This window comes from Crocodylus siamensis, chromosome 2, assembly GCF_052110815.1.
Source record: "Crocodylus siamensis isolate JL-2025a chromosome 2, ASM5211081v1, whole genome shotgun sequence".
Lineage (NCBI taxonomy): Eukaryota > Metazoa > Chordata > Crocodylia > Crocodylidae > Crocodylus > Crocodylus siamensis.
Window position 1 is genome coordinate 186,285,749 of NC_143396.1, and position 17,459 is coordinate 186,303,207.

Sequence of the window (17,459 nt, forward strand, 5' to 3'; positions counted from 1 at the left end):
TTGAAACGGGGATTGTTTATTACTAAATTAGTTGAAATAATAGTTATGAAAACCATAACAAAAACATTTTTCCTTACTTGGGAGATAGAAAAATAAGGATTAAAGCCCTGTTTGCCAAAAGGAAAGTGACTTTTGTAAATGCGGATTTCGATCCAAAACAATGGCAGTGATAAATGACTACAAACTCCTTATTTTTCTTTTGATTCACTGAGGTTTCTCCTTGGATACAAACCGTTAAAGATCCACTGCATTCCGAAGGGCGTGCATGCCAAAAAGTGGGCAGGGATACCTGGAAAAAGAAAGATTTCTCACTTAAGGAAATGAAATATGCTTAGTTAAAATAAAATTAAGAAATAATAATAATAAAAATTACCAAAAAAAAAAAAAAAAAAAGAAAGGAAAAAAGAAAGAAGAGGCTGCTAAATACACCATACATGCCTGGGAGTAGTTATAACTTGTACTGTACTCATGTCTGTGGGATGTTACTGTGGTGTTCACTCTGGCATTCATTAAAAGAAAACACCCTAAAATTCCACAGCAATAGCTGCTTTATCTAGCAAGGAGTATATTTGAGGCACTGCTTTAGAAGCTTATTTTTAAAGAAATGTAAGCTATGCCCTGTATATATTACTTTTTTCCTCCTGCATTTTCCCTTTGTTTAGCTAAAGCAATTATGGTGCCTCATAATAAGAAATGTCAGGCTGATGGGTTGATTTGGTGAAAGTGTGTGGTTAGCATTACAGGCGGAGGTTAACATTTTGTGTTGTTTTAAGTTGATATTATGTTTATATTTTTGAAATATACTTAAAACACCTAGTAGCCACCCCTCTAGCTGTCAGCTTTGCATTGCTGCTTGTCAGCTTCATACCGGGCACAGGTGCTGATAGCCTGGGGCATGCAGGTTGTGAGCAATGCTAGCAAGTGCCTCAAGATACAGGTGTTTTCTTTTAAGCCTATGTAAAGAATCTAAGAAACACTCCTCACTTTGTTTTCAACATTTATTTTAGAACTTGAAACTTGAATTTACCCATGTAATTTAGGGCTCTGTGCTGGCTATGAAGTGCTGAAAACCAATTAAGTTAGTGGGAGTTGACAATCAGCAGGATCAGGCCCTTAAAATATAAAAAAAACAATTATGAGCAATGTATCCAATCTTTACAGATGGATATAAAGAAGAGCTTTAACCTGATAAATTATGAGAGCCATGGATGAGCTTTGTGCAGTTTGGGGCTAGGGAAGGCATTTGTACTGGATGTATTTGATGTGCAATAATAATAATTGTCTTCCAGGAATTCACTTTCCAGTAAGTGTACTCTATTTCTGATTGCAATATGTCTTGCTGTGGCTAAAGCTGAGAAAAATTGGAAATTCAGAATGTTTAGCTGACCAGAAACAACAACAGATACAATTTTGTCATGACACCATCGGTGAAATTCAAAAGGATCCTTCTGAAGAAATCCCCAGGTTTAGACCCCTATCTCACTATTATCTGTACTTCTGTGTACATGCTCATGAGTACCTTTCCCTCCATAAAGTACAATCTTTAATGCAAATAAGCTACAATAATTCCCTAGCAGAGGTGGGTTGTGGAGGACAGGGGATGAAGAGTTTTTGTCTTTTGAGGGTCTGGTATAGTCAGTCAATTGTGCTCTATCTCTCAGTTATGTTCTGTTTGTTGACCAGGTGGATGCAAGCAGAAACTTGATTTGTTTTCAAGGTTGACTAACTAGTAACAGTCGGAAAAGAAAGAGGGTCTACCAGTCAGATTAAAGAGTAATGTTTCTTGCTAATGTCCCAGTATACCACCTCTTCAGTGGCACACAGCAGTTTCCCAACCTACAGAATGGATAAGATTCCACCTGGCTGAATGAACTGTTAAGGAGAGAGGCTTTTATTTACCTGGATCATCATAAGAAAAATTATGAACTTTCAAAAAATGATTAAAAACGGGACACACAGGTGTCCTTTTCTGTAGCATCCTTTAGAAGAAATCTGTTTTGTAAAGAAGGGTCTAGATAGATGGCTAGAGGGTGTAGTCTCTCCTTTTTTTCATACAAGAAACAGTTGCATTTTGTGTCTGAGAAAAAGGCAGGCTGTGGGACAACACAGGGGGAAATCATGTCCCTCAGGGAAATTATGGTATTATACCCCTGTTGTAGACCAGAAGCTTTAGATGCTTAACAGCTGTCTAAAAGATTCTGATAGTTGATTGCTTAGGCAGCCTTGACAACCGCAGTGTTAGGGAGCTGTGGGCAGTCTGTACCTGGGAACCATCATATTTGCCCGGCTTGACACCCAGCATTAGAGTGAGTGAAAGGCACAGTGGTTCTCAGCATTTTTTAGACTCAAGGCACCCCTCCAAAACTTTTCAGATGTTAGCAGCACCCTATTTAAAAAACTAATATAAATACAATAGGAATATCATAAAATAAACTTTATAACTCAATAATTAGTTAACATGTAATTACTAGATTTATATACTTATATTATACTTACCCTTCAGACAGCTGGCGGAGAGCATTCCTTTAGCTCTGTCTGGCCAAGTGTATGTTTGGTCTCAGTAGTTGTGGACTCCCCTGACATGGCTCCAGGTCACTGGTGGGGATTGAGAACCACTGGGCCAAGCTCTTCCCTTGGTTCCCCAGGGTGACCCCACTCCCAACTCCTTAATGGACACCAAGCTGGCACGGATGAGGTGCTGGGTTCATGGGTGACTGCTGCCTCCTGAATTGGGGGAGACACTTGGCCACCAGTGACCAGTCAGTGATGGGGGGGTGGTCCCCAATGGCCGATCGAACCAACCTGCAAGTGCCAGGGGGACTGCAGGGATCACTTCTCCTGGCGCCCCTACTGCCCATCTGGCACTCTTGGGGGTGGGACGGGGGGGCACCAGCATTCCCCCCTGCCCCCCCTGCTCATTGCTTAAGTGGGGAATGCTGGATGTCAGGGGTGCACCCGTGCTCTAAGGGGGTGCACATGCACTGCCTACGCATCACCACTGGCTGGGTTGCACGTTGAATTGAGACAGGAAGATTCTACATTATTCTCACATAAAAGGAGGAGATGTTCACATCCTGACCTCCTTGTATTTTTCTTATGCAAATATCTGTGCCTGAATTTTAAATAGGATAGCACTCCATATGCACAAATGTAAAAATTCTTGGTCCTAAAATCCACAGGGAGCTGATAGGTGTGCACATTTTTGCAGTTGTTCCTGAAAATATATATGTGCTACTGGTAAATGGAAAAAGTTTGCTCACAGTAGTGGCAGCTGTGCCAAATTTCTGCACAATTTAAGCTATCATCAGCATGGTTTTTCCCAGTCCTTGTGGGTACCATGAGATCCCTCCAAGCATGAATTGACACAGTGTCATCTTGCAGATGAGGCTATCAGTTCTCATACCTCTGCCACTGCTTACAGTTTTGTTTAGTAACAATAGCTAGTCAACAGGTGTCTGCATCTCTCCTGTCTGTTGGCTACTAGATAATTTCTCTCATATCCTGGTTTTACTGTCATATGGAATTTTACACAAGCCTTTGTTCCATCTTCTGTTTAGCTATGCTGTATCTGCTTTTTTTCCCAAACGCCCGAGGAAGGGTACTATGGTTCCCAAAAGCTTATCTTAGCCATGCTGTTGGTCCAATAAAAGGTTTCAACCACAAAAAACTTTGTATCTCACATATTTCCTGGACTGTCATGGATACAACATCACTTCAGCAATACAATTAACACCACCAAAATTTAGGATGTAGTTATTTTGAACCCTGTGGGTGTATCTACATGAGACGTTTACTGCCTAATTAGCTCTCCCGTGAAGTCTCAACATGTATATGCGAGGCCTTATTAGGAAATAGGGCCTTAGGAAACTATTCTGCACATGTGGCCATATGGCCTTAGGAAACTAATTAACTCTGCGGCAGGTTAGTACTTGAAAATGCATATACTATTTTTTGGTGGAGTTTTTTAGTGCACAGCAATGCACATGTAGATGCTGACAGGCTGGCTGGGGTATAAAGGTGCTTTAGTGTGTGGGCTGCCTGCTAGCTCCACACTGGAGTACTTTTGTGCTGCAGCTAGCTTCTCCACAGCATGTTGAGCCAGGTTGGAGCAACCCTGGGCTAGCAGGCTAACCCCCTGAGCCACCTGCCAGTTGCGGCTGCTCTGACTTGGCTCAGCATGCTGTGGTCCTGGGCATGTTCAAATATGGCATCCAGGAGCAATAAACTCAGGCACAACATGTGCCAGAATAATAGTATGCATAGATGTGCCCTATGGGTTGAAGTGAAACTACTAAGAATGACATCAGTTTAATTGAGCTATACTTGAGAAAGCTTTGTGAAGCAGGAGTGGTGAAGAATGGGGATGAAGAGGGTAATGGAGATCCTCTTAATTTCCATTAGCTCTAGAAACTCTGTGTGATAGAGACTAGTATTTTTTTTCCTTTTCTAACAGCCTCTGGAAGATGAAGGAGAGAGAGAGATTTTTATTTTAGCTACCAAAAAATGATGGTGGCCAAACACTAGGGGTGTGTGAAGAGGACTGTATTCAATTTGGATTCTGATTCGGTGCAAATTGGGGACAGAGATTTGATTTGTTGATTTGGATCACTGTCCCTGATTCAATTGGGCCAAATCTGAATCTGAAGATTTGATGCTGATTCAGACATAGACACAGCTTTAAATGTTTTCTCTACATAATTCATGGTACCAGTGTGGCCCATGAATGCTGCGATGCTGGGGCAGATGGAGTGTCCCACAGGAGTGCGGAGGGGGGAAGGGGGGCCCTCCATGTGCTTGATGGTGAACCTGGAAGTGGACTGGAAGTACTTCCAGGTCTGTCAGGGAGTGTGCAAGCTGCACCGCCCCCCCCAGCTGAGTGATTGGCCATGGGGGGACCTCGGGTACCCCCCCAACCCCAGCAGGCACCAGTGCGGGGGGGACCCCCAGTGTGCTCCCCAGCAGACCTGGAAGTGGACAGGAAGTGCTTCTGGTCCACTTCTGGGCCTGCTGCCGAATGCGCTGGGGAGCCCCCTGTGCTTCTGTGGGACACTTCATCTCCATGTGCCCCAGCATCGCAGCATTCATGAGCCTCCTGCTACCTAGAGGTATGTAGAAAAAACATTTAAAGCTGTGTCTATGTCCGAATTGCCGAATCTTTCCGAATTGATTCGGAGGGTTCTGATTTGATTCAGAAAGATTAAAGGGTCCTGTGATTTGATTCAGATTCAGAGATTTGGCCACCGAATTGGGCCGAATCTCCACTGAATTGAATCAGGGATTGAAGCTTTGCACAGCCCTACCAAACACCATTAGCAAGAGGCTTGTAAAAATGATAGAACTTCTAAGCAGAGTCTATGTTTGGTACTGTAACTGTAAGAATAACAAGGTAGCATCTTGAAAATAATGAAAAAAAATTATTTTTTAAATTCAATATCCATCTTTGCTTGGAGGCTTAGGGCTCTGGCTAGGAGATTCCTTGTTAATCCTTCAAGCTTTTCTTGTGCATGTGCAGGTATTACACTTTTAAAGAGAGCCCATTAGTGTTTATATTTTATGAATGCAGTGTTTATATTGATGTGCATAATATATTATGTACACAAGTGAAGGTCTGTAAATGACCCTTATGAAAATGTACCTACACCTTTCTTACAAGATGTAGTTGAGTTTTGAGTGGCACTAATGAGACATTGCAAATGCAGCACATCTCCTGAACTTCAGCTGTTGCTTGCAACAAATCAAATCCTCCCTCACCTTTTATTCTACTGATCAGAGCTCTGTATAATTTTTTAATGTTATGGACAAGCGAGAAAATTCAATTGCTGAACCTTTTTTTCCTCCAAAGACTGTTTATATCCTCAAAAGAGGTCAGCAGCACTCTTGACATTAACTTATCTAAAAAAAAAAATGGAGTATCTACTTTTAAAGGTAGATAAAGTTGATTTGAAGTAAGCTGAGGCGAATCAATATGATCCTATTTTGTTGTGTAATTAAGTTTTAATTTAATCCAATTCAGGGTTCATGAAACTCCTTAAAAAATTAACTACATGTTACATTCTATGTTTAAATAAAATTGTATACCCTTCACTGTCATGTTGCCATATATCTGGGCTTGATCAGAATATCTCTGGGCAAAAAAAGCATGCCCTTTTAAAATAACGTTAGCGGGTTCATTAGTTAACGTTTTTCTAAAGAAGAAATAGAAGGAAACTTGGGCATGTGGTCAAATTAAAAACCTTAAAGGGACCCAAAAGTCTTTAGCATTATTATTAATTTTAGTATCTGTTTAAAAATATCTTTGTACTAAACTAACAAAACCTGAGTATTTATTTCTTTTTTTGGTATGACAGTAGTGTTCACAGGCCGCATTTAAAATCAAGATCCCGTTGTTCAAGGCACAGTACAAGCCCCTAGTATGAGGCACAATAGTTTGCAACCCAAATGCACACGGTAATCTAAGAATAGGAGACAGGACTTGCCAAGATCACACAGAAAGTTGGTGGCAGAGCAGAGCTGCCAATCCTCAGTTGGTGCAAAATGTTTTACTTACAGTGTTTCATAGTTTTGTTGACTTCGGTGAAATGATAACATATTTCTCCATCCCACGATATGTCCCCAGAGTCTGTCCTCATAACAATGCTGCTTTTCTGGAATTAACAATATCTATAATCATTCTCCAAAGATATTTTTCTCTTTGTTAGGTATCTGCTGTCTATTGCTAGAGCACCACTGTACTAAAGTGTTTGTCAGTATTCAGACTATCACTCAGTTAAACTGGGTTTGTGCTGTAATTTGATAACATTTCATTCAGGGATTAATTACTCCAGTACTGGCCCCAACAAAGGCATGCTGGCGCGCACTCTTTTCAGCAAAACTGTTAGGAATTGTTCAACATAGGAATTAAGCAAGTATGGAAATGTACCAGGTCTACATATTTTTGTGTGCATTTGCTCCCTTGTGAATTAGAATTTTTTAGTGGCATTAAAAGTTAATCTGAAGTAGCAAATTTACGAACACTTTAATTGGCTGTTTAAATGCACAGTAACTTTTTATCAAATTCTCTTTTGGTACCTTTATAAACTTTGTGATAGCTCCACGTTAAGAAGTGACTTAGTAATTCCTATTGTATCTGGTGCTTGGGTGCTACAGTTGTTGTATACTGTATAGATTTGTAGGCAGACAGCAGAGATACCTTAATGACTTGTCTACTGAAGACATAATGCATTCCTGGTAAACTGCATGTGAATTGACATAAGAGATGGTGAGAAGCTGTTAGAGATTGCATCAATTACATAGTACATAGAATGCAAACTGATGAGCAGTGAATGGTCCCTACAGCCTTTCCTGATGGGTACTAGAATGAAATGTTTTGAGAACAATGGTGCAGAGCACTAGTCTTTAGGAAATATTTTTTGTAAAATGTTTGAAGAATTCAAGGTTTGGAGGACCACATGAATTCATCTTAGGTACTTGTATGATCCGCTACAACTGAAGTATGTGAGTTCCTCTCAGGCTCTACTGCCAAAATCCTCCAAGCACCCCTGTGATACTGAGAGGTACTGTTATCCCTGTGTACAGATGGGGAATCGAGAGATGCAGAGAAATTGACTTGCCCAAGATCACACAGAAGGTCTGTGGCAGAACCGAAAACCCAGATCTTTTAAGTTTAAGGATAACATCCTGTTCACTGGATCATTCTTTTTCCTCTGATATTATAGCATTTAATCCCCTTTCCCCACCAGTTTCCAAATAAGCAATGTACTGTCATTTCTGTTATGATAGATCATTTGCAGTTGTTTCAGTTCCAGGGCACAAAAGTCATGTTGGGTATCCTTTTGGAAGGATGAAGCAGTAGTAGTTAGGTAGCAGTGATGAGGGAAATTCCAAAAAGGAAGTAATCAAGAAAACAGCCCTCTTCCTTAATGGATGGAACAGTACCTTTAAGTGATTGAGAGTAAACAGTCCAAGATTAAGCTACCAAAGGTAGCAGATTATGGGATCAGGCGATTGATGAGAGATGACAGGGAGAAAAGATAACAGGAATTTCCTCTTGTTGTAGGAGAGTCCTGTCAATAACAGCTAATTATTCTGTTTACTTTCCTGTTTGGAAGTGGTATTTGCCTATGAAACACTGTCCATAATTAAATATAAGCCATTCTTCATTGAATCATCTTGAAACTATGCCCTTTACCTCAATTAAGTAAAAATCCAAGGAGATATGGTAGATGTAACTGAACTCCAGCTAAGAGGAGCTCATCATAATCAACCTACTGCCCTCTCCATTTTTATGTTCATGGTTATGCACTTGCAGGTCATTAATGTTTTAATTGTGCAATTTTGCACATAGAGGGTGTGAAATTGCTGTGTGAATCAGGCCCTCTATGTATAACTTCATTGTCTGTATTATACCTTGTTCTCATTTCATATTATGCTGTCATTCTGAAAATAGGTTTTTAACAGTTGTTGAATGGTACATATTTTGGTCCCAGCAGGCCACAATGATAGGCCACATTCTTAAATGATATAACATGATGCCATGCTTTGTTCTAAATAACTGCTTCCATTTTTTACATGCAGGCCTCTCTCATGCTCACTAATAGCTTTTGACAGAAAATTCAGACTACCTGTAGAATCTGGTTAGCTTAGAAGAATCATGGTTGTTTATTATTATTAGAGGCTTTTTATGAAATAAATACTACCTGCTGTTTATAGATAAATATTGTGAAATCATCTATTATTCCAAGTGATCTTCTATTTAGAATCACTAAAGCTATTTTGGAGGCAGTAGGATGAACTTAGCACCCCACCCCCTGGCAAAAAAAAAAGAAGTCCCCTTTCTTTGCTTCCTGGTATTTATAGTGATGTTTTATTAAGCATTACAAGCTTGAACCTGCAATCTTTCACTTATTCAAGTGGTCTGTCTTACATCTATGCTCCTGCTCATGAGTGTGCCTTTCCGAGATAAGGCTTTATGTTTGCTAATCAAATTGTCCTGAAAGTTTATCTGTAATCGCTGGATACGTGTGCATGACTCTCGCTTGTATCAATGGGAAATGGAATAATGGCGATTCTGTTTTCAAACGAGGTCAGTTGCATTTTGTTGCTTTCTTTATTGAAGGCCTAGAATCCATACCTTTTCAAGCTCTGCCTCAGCTCATCCTTTCTGACCACCTAGACCCTTTAGTGTTTTCAGAGGCTACCTTGGTTTTAATTACAGGTTGCCTTTGTGCGGTCTTTCTTGTTTAAAATGTGCCATTTTATCTGGCTGCATAGCTTAGTGTTTTCAAATAAGATAAGGGAAGTTAGGAATAAGAGGAATTAGGTAACTAATGACTGTTGTAGTTCAGCGAGAGCGGAGTGCCTAACTCCCTTGGGTCTTTGACGATCTCGGTCATCACTGTTCTGTTTTCACAATGCGTTGAAACAGCGTTGAACTGTTTTTGTGCTGCCTCTCAAGGGCTGGGAATCTTGTGCTTTTAGTAGTGAGAGTCCCATGGGTTGGCTAGTGTGTATGAGCACAGCAGAGGTCCACTAGGCTGCATCTGCAGCTCCTGCATGGGACATCGATCAGTCACAGTGTAGGAGTTGATTGGTGTATCAAGCAAGGTCTTTTCACTGTGGTGAAGTGTTAGAACAAAAGAGTTTCTAGTAGTAGAATTCAGAAGAAAACATATTATTTGTTTGGTTTAGTTGAGATGCATATCACCTTTTTGTAAACTTCCCAAATCTGAGTTCAGTAGTGGTTGAAACTTCGTTTCTGTCCTTTGGTGTCGGAGCAGAGGCAGTTTTTGATGCATGCGTTAATAACGTTTCAAAAAGGTGACTAAGAATAGACTGAGGTGACAATATTTACACAACTCTAACTGCAATAATGCATTTGAGTCAAGTTACTGATGGGAGTAGTACTGCTGAAATTAATGAGGATGCTTGAGGAAATAATTTAACCTGGTATGTGTGTGAGAACTAACTGTTCATCACAATCATTGCCTGGAGTTGAACCCCAAACTTTTAGAGACAAATTACAACTAGCTTTAGCTAAGGTTCCAAGGTTTATATTATTTTCATCAATGGGAGTTAGCCACTTCAACAATTTTATGTTAAGTCCCTTACCAGAAAACAGTGAGAGATTACTATGTTCTGTGGATATGAAGTAAATGTGTAACACAGAGAAGAGAAGATAAAGGGTCAGGTTTTGTTTTGGTCTGTACCGCTTGCTTCAATCAATATAACTATGCATGGTCTTTTAATGTACATTACACAGGTTTAATATAGTTTAATAATGGAGAGAGATTGTTTTTCCTTTCACAGGTGCATCATTAGTCTTTTGACCAGAAAAAAATTATCTGGAAAACCACACAAGAAAAGAATAGGAGTCAAAGTGCACCTGTTGAACATTTTGCTACAAATGTGAAAAAAATGGCTTGAAACAGTACACATTAATTAGGTCATGAGGTGGCATTTTGTATTTGCCACATTGCTTATCTTTTGATCCAGTAAGTATGCAAGATAAAATGAGCCATGCTTTTACGAAATGTCTATAATTTTCCTCCCTCTAAAGCCAAGGTACTTTATATTTGAATTTGTGCTGTAAATAAGTGTTTCAGGTAGGCTGGAGTGTTTTCACTATTGTTACTTATATTTTGGTTGTATGGGCAGATTGCTGTTACATTACTGCATATTTAGTTGATTTGCTTTGAATGTATTATATGTGATGCACTATTTTATTAAATTAACCAAGGCAATGTGAGTTTAGGGGGAAAATCATTTTTTGATTATTTTGTATGATGCACTAAATGTAACAACCTAGCTCAAATGAAACCATTCTGAATAGATTGGTCCGTTTTGTGGGGCTTTTTTTTCAGCCTGACTAGCTTCATAATGGTGCAGCCTGCAGCTGATTTCCAGTTTTGAGGTGTTATCTGAACAACAACAGGCCTTAATTTGCTCAGGATCACTGGGCATGGTTAGCCCTGTTCTGTCTTCTCACTTAACTTGCATTGTTGCCCTAAGCACGAAGGTTCTCATATCCATATTTTTCAGCACTGTTCTTTTATTAGGCTAAACTTTTCCTTAAATATTAGTTGAATGTTAAGGCTAAATTTTAAGTTTTGTGCATTTAACCTCCACCCCTAATTGCTTGCCCACCGTAAAGTGTTTGTGCTTTGTTCCTAAATTCTCTACATGAGGTGGTGTGCATTAAAGTGTATTTAGACTCTTTCAGATTAATTAACAGTGACCTTAGGAACCACTGTCCTTGTTTAATTGGTGGCTCCAAAGCACACTAATGGCATAAATCAGTTGATAATGAGATTCAGACTTGCTTTTAACATATATAATAACGCTGCATTGATATGGCAAATGAGATTTGTTGACTCTGTATTCGTGTTACAGGAGAGAAGACACAATTAGATGTGTACTTGCAGGATGGGGGAGGGCTTGGCTGGAATGAATAACATGCAGTCCAGGGTGGATGGATGGGATAAGGAGGATATTCTACATCAAGATAAGTTTGGTATTCTCTCCTTGTCTCTAGGCAATGTGCAATACTGGCTGGTGCACTTTAGGGTACAAAAATGTTGTGGGAAGGTGTTTCTCAAAGATTGCTGGAGACTAACAAAAATGACGACTTAATCTTAAATATAGTTACATGTTTTTAAACTAAACTTACGCCCACTATTTTATGAACTGCAAATTAATCAGATAGCTCCCAAAGAACAGAAAAGGTTTTGACTTAAACTAGCAGTCCAGGCTCCATTACTATTTTCAGTTTAATGTTACCCATATCCATCCTCACATTTTGGAAAGAAAACAAGGACTTTGCAACAAAGTTTCTTTGTTTTCCCAAGAACTAAAAATGTTCTGTATGTAGACCAAACAATAAAAATAAACTGCTGAACTACCTTCTAATGCATGGGGGTTCTGGAGAGAGGAAACCATGGATATTTAGAGGCATAAAATGAGTCATTGTGCTAGTTAAAGAATTTTATAAGGCAGACTCTGTGGGTTTGAGTTGCATCTGTTACCTTTCCAGCTAGGACTGAGGGGTATACAGGAAAAAGAATGTTGGATTTAATCATGCCTTATAGTGAACGTATTGTACTTGGACTAAGCTTCTAATTCAATCTAGACCTTAGGTAGAACAAAATCATTAGTATTTCTTATTATATAAATGTTTACATTAGATGCATGCCAGTTTAGCATACCTAAACAATATTTTTAATCAGTTATGCTACAAAATGCGGTTAACAAAATACTTTTTGTAAAGAAGTAGTGCGTGTTCTATAATCCTTTTTTTCTTTTTCTTTTTTTTTAAATCTCTTTGCAGTTTTACCTATTAAAAAGATAACCATGCCTGCATTTATGACAGTTCTTAGAAGCCATAATGGACTGGGTTGCTATGGTGTAAGATGTAGAACAATGAAATAATTGATTCTCATGGTATTGGCTTCCTGGAAACAAATTCTGTGCAAATTGCTCAGCTGAATTGGTGACAACAGTGCTGGTTGCAGTTTCATTTAGCTTATGCTGAGAAACTGTCTTTTTTAATAATAAAAAAAGTGAAATGTATCAATGTTGAGGTTTTTTCCTTTGTTTTAACTTATTTTTCCCTTCTGCATTTTCAGGTCAGTTTCATGAATTCAAAGGCAACTTACCAGTGATTTCTGGGTGCTGGGGCTGAGTTTCTTGTGTATTTGTAAGTATTTATTGATTCATTGCACTTTTTATTGCATTGTCTTAAACAGCTTTATGGTGAAAATAGGTGTACAGTTAAAATATGGTCCTTGTAGCCCACAGTCAGAATGTGATATTATAAAGAAAGGTACTAAAGTACTCAAAACTTTTTGTTTTGTTTTTGTAGTCAAAAGGGAACGAGTCAGTGTCCCTTTGTTTTTTTAGCACAATCCTACATTTCAATTACTCAGAAGGACATTAGACTCCTGAATTAACACACAGGCTCTCATTTACAATGCCCATCAAATTTTCGAACAATCGTCAAGGTGGTGGCAGCTTGCTGCTTACCATTTTAGAACATCTGTAAATCTGTGCTGACCCTGTGGCTAACGTCAGCAATGTTTCTTGCTACAGTGATGGAGAACTGTGCCTGGAAGCAACTTCTGTCTGGTCACTGGTTTAAGGATGGTGGGACTTCTGGAGGAAATGTAGCACAGGTTATTGGATAAGTGCAAGGACAGTACTGAATCAGCACTGTATTTATGTTTAACTTTGAAAAGTTTGACCTTTACTATTGCAGCAAAATAAGTGATACTGAAGCAATTTAGGCCTCAATTTAAAACACTTCAGCATGTGCTTACATTCATGAGAGATGAGCATGCACTTAAAAGTTAAGCATGTGCTTAAGTGCTTTGCTGAATAGGACCTTAAAGAAGAGACACTGAACAGGAAATAAAACATAATTTATGGAGTGAAGATAAAAAAATGTTGACTGATTTTTGGATGTGGCTAAATATACTGAGTGGTAACCCATTTTCAGTACTCAAAGAAAGGATGAAAAGTAGCCAATAAACCCTTTGTTGTAAGGTGGTGTAACTTATATACCTTAACTCGCAAATCTAGTTTATGGAGCTTTAGGTACATAATTATCTATGGAAAAATTATCCACTAAATCACAATCAGTGAGCAAATGCATGTATCTGCTTCTCCATGGGACTCATCAGCCTGGAGAAGTGAAGGCTCAGGGGGGACTTGGACTTGGTGGCAGCGTGTAAATAGATAAGGGGTGTGCATCAGGATCTGGGGGAACATCTGTTCACCGGGGCACCCCAAGGGAAGACAAGGTCCAGCTGTCACAAACTCCTGGAAGACTGTTTTAGGTTGGACATAAGGAAAAACTTCTTTACCATCCTAGTCCCTAGGGCCTGGAATAGACTCCTCCCAGAAGTGGTGCATGCACCTACTCTGGACACTTTTAAAAAACACTTGATACCTATCTTGCTGGGATCATTTGACCTCAGCTGACTTCCTGCCCCTTGGGCAGGGGGCTGGACCCAATGATCTTGCCAGGTCCCTTCCAGCCCTAATATCTATGAAATCTCCCCAGAGAAGGAAACTTGATATACCCAGTGATTTGCACTAGATGATGCTTAAGTGCTGCTACCAAATCTTTCTTCTTGCAAAAAATGTCTTTTCCTCTGTTTTTTAGCTAATGCTTACAATTGTTAGGCCCTTTCATGTACAAATGTATTGATTTATATGTCTTTTGAATGAGCAGTTTTAATCGTATTTGAAGAGAAAATACAGAAGTTAAATAAAATAATGGATGTGCAATACTTATAATCTTGGAAAAAAGAGAATACTAGGCCTGTGTGAGTTGGCAGCAATCCAATTCAGCTTTGGATCCGGCCATTTCGGATGGCCACAATCCAATCCATAGCTCTAGACCAGGTTTCCACCTCGATCCGGCCAAAGTGGCTCTGAAGCTTTGGAGCCACCTCGGAGATCTGGCCATAGGGTATAATGGGGAATCAATGAAATATCTATAACTTTGTTATTTTTTGTCCAATGTGGATGAAACTTGCAGAGATGGTAGCCTCTGCTGAGAGCGTGAAACCTGCCAAGTTTTAAGAAGGTTGGTGCAGCAGTTTGGGGGGGAACTATACCCCAAATTCTTGAAAGCCAAACTCATGTCACGGCTGTGTGTTACAACACGGGGGTGGGGGTCAAAATGGTAGGGGTGGTGGCTCTTACTGAGACCACAAAGCCTGTGAAGTTTCAAGGAGATCGGTGCAGGGGTTTGGGGGGAACTGCACCTCAAGCTGCAGACAAGCAAAACTCGTGCCATGGGTGACACTGCGTGTGCTAAGGCGCAGCAGGGTGACAGCTGCAGCAATGGTGGCCCCTGCTGTGACCACGACACCTGCCAGCTGTTGCGGAGATGGGTGCAGGGGGGTTTTGGGGCCCTGCACCCCAGCTGCTGACAGACAAAACTCGTGCCAAGACAGTCTTGGAGCAGTTGATTCTCTGTATTGCTTCTTTCCTCTCCTTAGCCTGGTTTTGTAGGTGCTAATTGATGCTCGTTAAGTCATTATGTAGTGGCTAGGTTCTGTGTATTGGGTCCCTGAGTGAATCATAATTGATTGATTGGTAACTGGTAACACAGCAGCTTAGCAGCCAGGCGTGCAGCAGTGTCTCCCCTCCTGGCCCCAAGACAGACACAGTCAGTCCCACAAGCACCCATGGCACCAGTTTTGCTTGTCCACAGCTTGAGAAGCAGTTCCCCCCAAACCCCTGCAATGATCTTCTTGAAACTTGGCAGGCTTTGTGGCCTCAGTAAGAGCCACCAGCCCTGCAGTTTTCACCCCACTGTGTTGTAATGCCTAGATGTGACATGAGTTTTGCTTTCAAGATTTTGGGGTGCTGTTCCCCCCAAGCCCCTTCACTGATCTTCTTGAAACTTCGCAGACTCCATCCTCTCTGCAGAGTCTACCACACCTAAAAACGGACAAAAACCAACAAAGTTACAGATATTTTATTTCCCCACTATACCCTATGGCTGGATCTCCGAGGTGGCTCCAAAGCTTGTCCAGATCTGAAGCGCTGTCCGAAGCCTCACATAGCCCCAGAGAATACCCAGTACGGCCAGTGAAGTATTATTTCATAGATTTCATAGACATTAGGCCTTGAAGAGATCTTGGGAGATCATTGAGTCCAGCCCCCCGCCCAAAGGGCGGGAAGTCAGCTGGGGTCATAGGATCAATTATGGATTGGCTATGGACTGAAAGCTTACTGTGATTTTTAATATCATGGTTAAAGCTCATGATTTTTAATAGTGATTTTTTCCAAGGCGCCATTGCATGATTTTTATCAAGGGTTCCAGTGCCAGAGCTGACACACTTGTCAACAGTCTTCTCAGAGGCTGCTTCCAGATGAGTGGGAACATGCGTTTCCCATGGACAAGTAGCAGTGGCACACCTTGTGCCACTACTGGTTGTTCCTGGGGAACGCCTGTGTCACGTGTGCTCTGGTGCACGGCAGGTTACTCTGAGTGGGGTTGGGGAGGCTGGGGCTAGCAACTATGTTGGCCCGAGCAGTCTTATTTGGGGCTCAGGGGGCCTCGGGGAGCTGTAGCCGCAATGCTCCTGAATTGGAGAGCCTGGCTCGCCGCTGGAGTGTGATTCTGGTCAGCCAGGCTCCAGTGTTGGATGGCATGCGCTGCTGCCATGTGCCTTGCTTTTTTTTGGTATGGGTTTTTTTTGACCCTAGGATCTTCCAGGGTCAGAACCGCAACTTGCACTGCAGAGTTGCATGCTGGTGCCACAAAACCATCTGCGGTGTTGCAAACCACATACGCCACACACACACACTTTTGCCATGGTGTTAATTTTGCCATGGTGTTAATTTGCAGTGAGCAGTTTTTATGACACTGGGATCTCCCAGTGTCAAAAAAAACCATGGCAGAAAAAAGCTGGGTGGTGCACATGGCAGCTGTGTGTACCACCTGAAACTAAAGCCTGGTCAGTCAGAGCCATGCTCCAGCTGCTGGCCGGGCTCCATGTGCCCAGATTGCCACTGCTACAATGCCAGGAGCCCCCCAGGATGCCAGGTAAGGCTGCTAGTGCTGGCCTCAGCTTCCCCTACCCGACCTGGGGCAACTTGCCGCGTGCTGCCATGCATGTGCGGCACATTTCCTGCGCAACAACTACATGCTACTGCTATTTGTCCCTAGGCAAACACACGTGTGCACTCGTCTGGACATGTCCTCTGTGTTTAAGTCCTAGCAGGAGCTTTCAACACCCCAGTCAAAATCCCCAGCCTTGGCTGCAGCCAACACCCAGTGCCTCTGAGGAAGACAAAAAAACCAAACAAACCCTGACACACAAAGTTCTCAGCAAATACTGATATTTGTTGAAGTTTATGTCCTATGTTAAGGAAAGATGAAACCTTCCTAAAATTGATATAATAAAGATTCTAAATCAGGTTTGGAACATTAGTATTGACGTTGTTGTTAGTTACTAACAGTAATTTCTACTGTGCCATAAACTTCATGCTGATAGTAAGGCAAATTAGTAATTCAAATAACATCCAGTCTGAAGGCTTGATTTCTGCAAATTCTATTTGTGCCAGTAGCCCCACTGAAGTCAATCAGAGAAGGACTTACACTAGTCATAGCACATCAAGTCAGCTCATGAAAGGCGAGGGTGCTAGGCATTGGTATAAAAAGGTTAACCGTGAAAGATCCCAATAAGTTTTAGTTGTTTACATGTCTTACTGTATTATAAATTGTGTATGCAAATTTTAGATATCCTATTATTTTATTCTTTAGATTGATATGCTGATCTTTTATTCTTTTATATTAAGTAAAGTTTGATAAGACAAAGGGCAGCCCCAAGTATCAACACTAAAAAGACTGATAAGAGTAATTGCATGCCTTTTTGAAACAAGTGTATGGTAGGGTTTGTTAAATACTTATTTATATCAGTTTAGAAGCTATTTTAATCAGGAAC

General features: G+C 40.7%; 1 protein-coding gene across 20 annotated transcripts in view; it reads left to right on the forward strand.

Annotated features, from left to right (window-relative positions):
• The window catches only part of SOX6 (SRY-box transcription factor 6), a 536,736-nt gene that overhangs the window by 54,071 nt on the left and 465,206 nt on the right, over positions 1–17,459 (forward strand). For all 20 annotated transcript variants that reach the window (XM_090032599.1, XM_090032598.1, XM_090032613.1 and 17 more), the window contains one exon: positions 12,621–12,691. The gene's annotated coding sequence lies outside the window, so the exon portion shown is untranslated. The remainder of the gene's footprint in view (positions 1–12,620; positions 12,692–17,459) is intronic.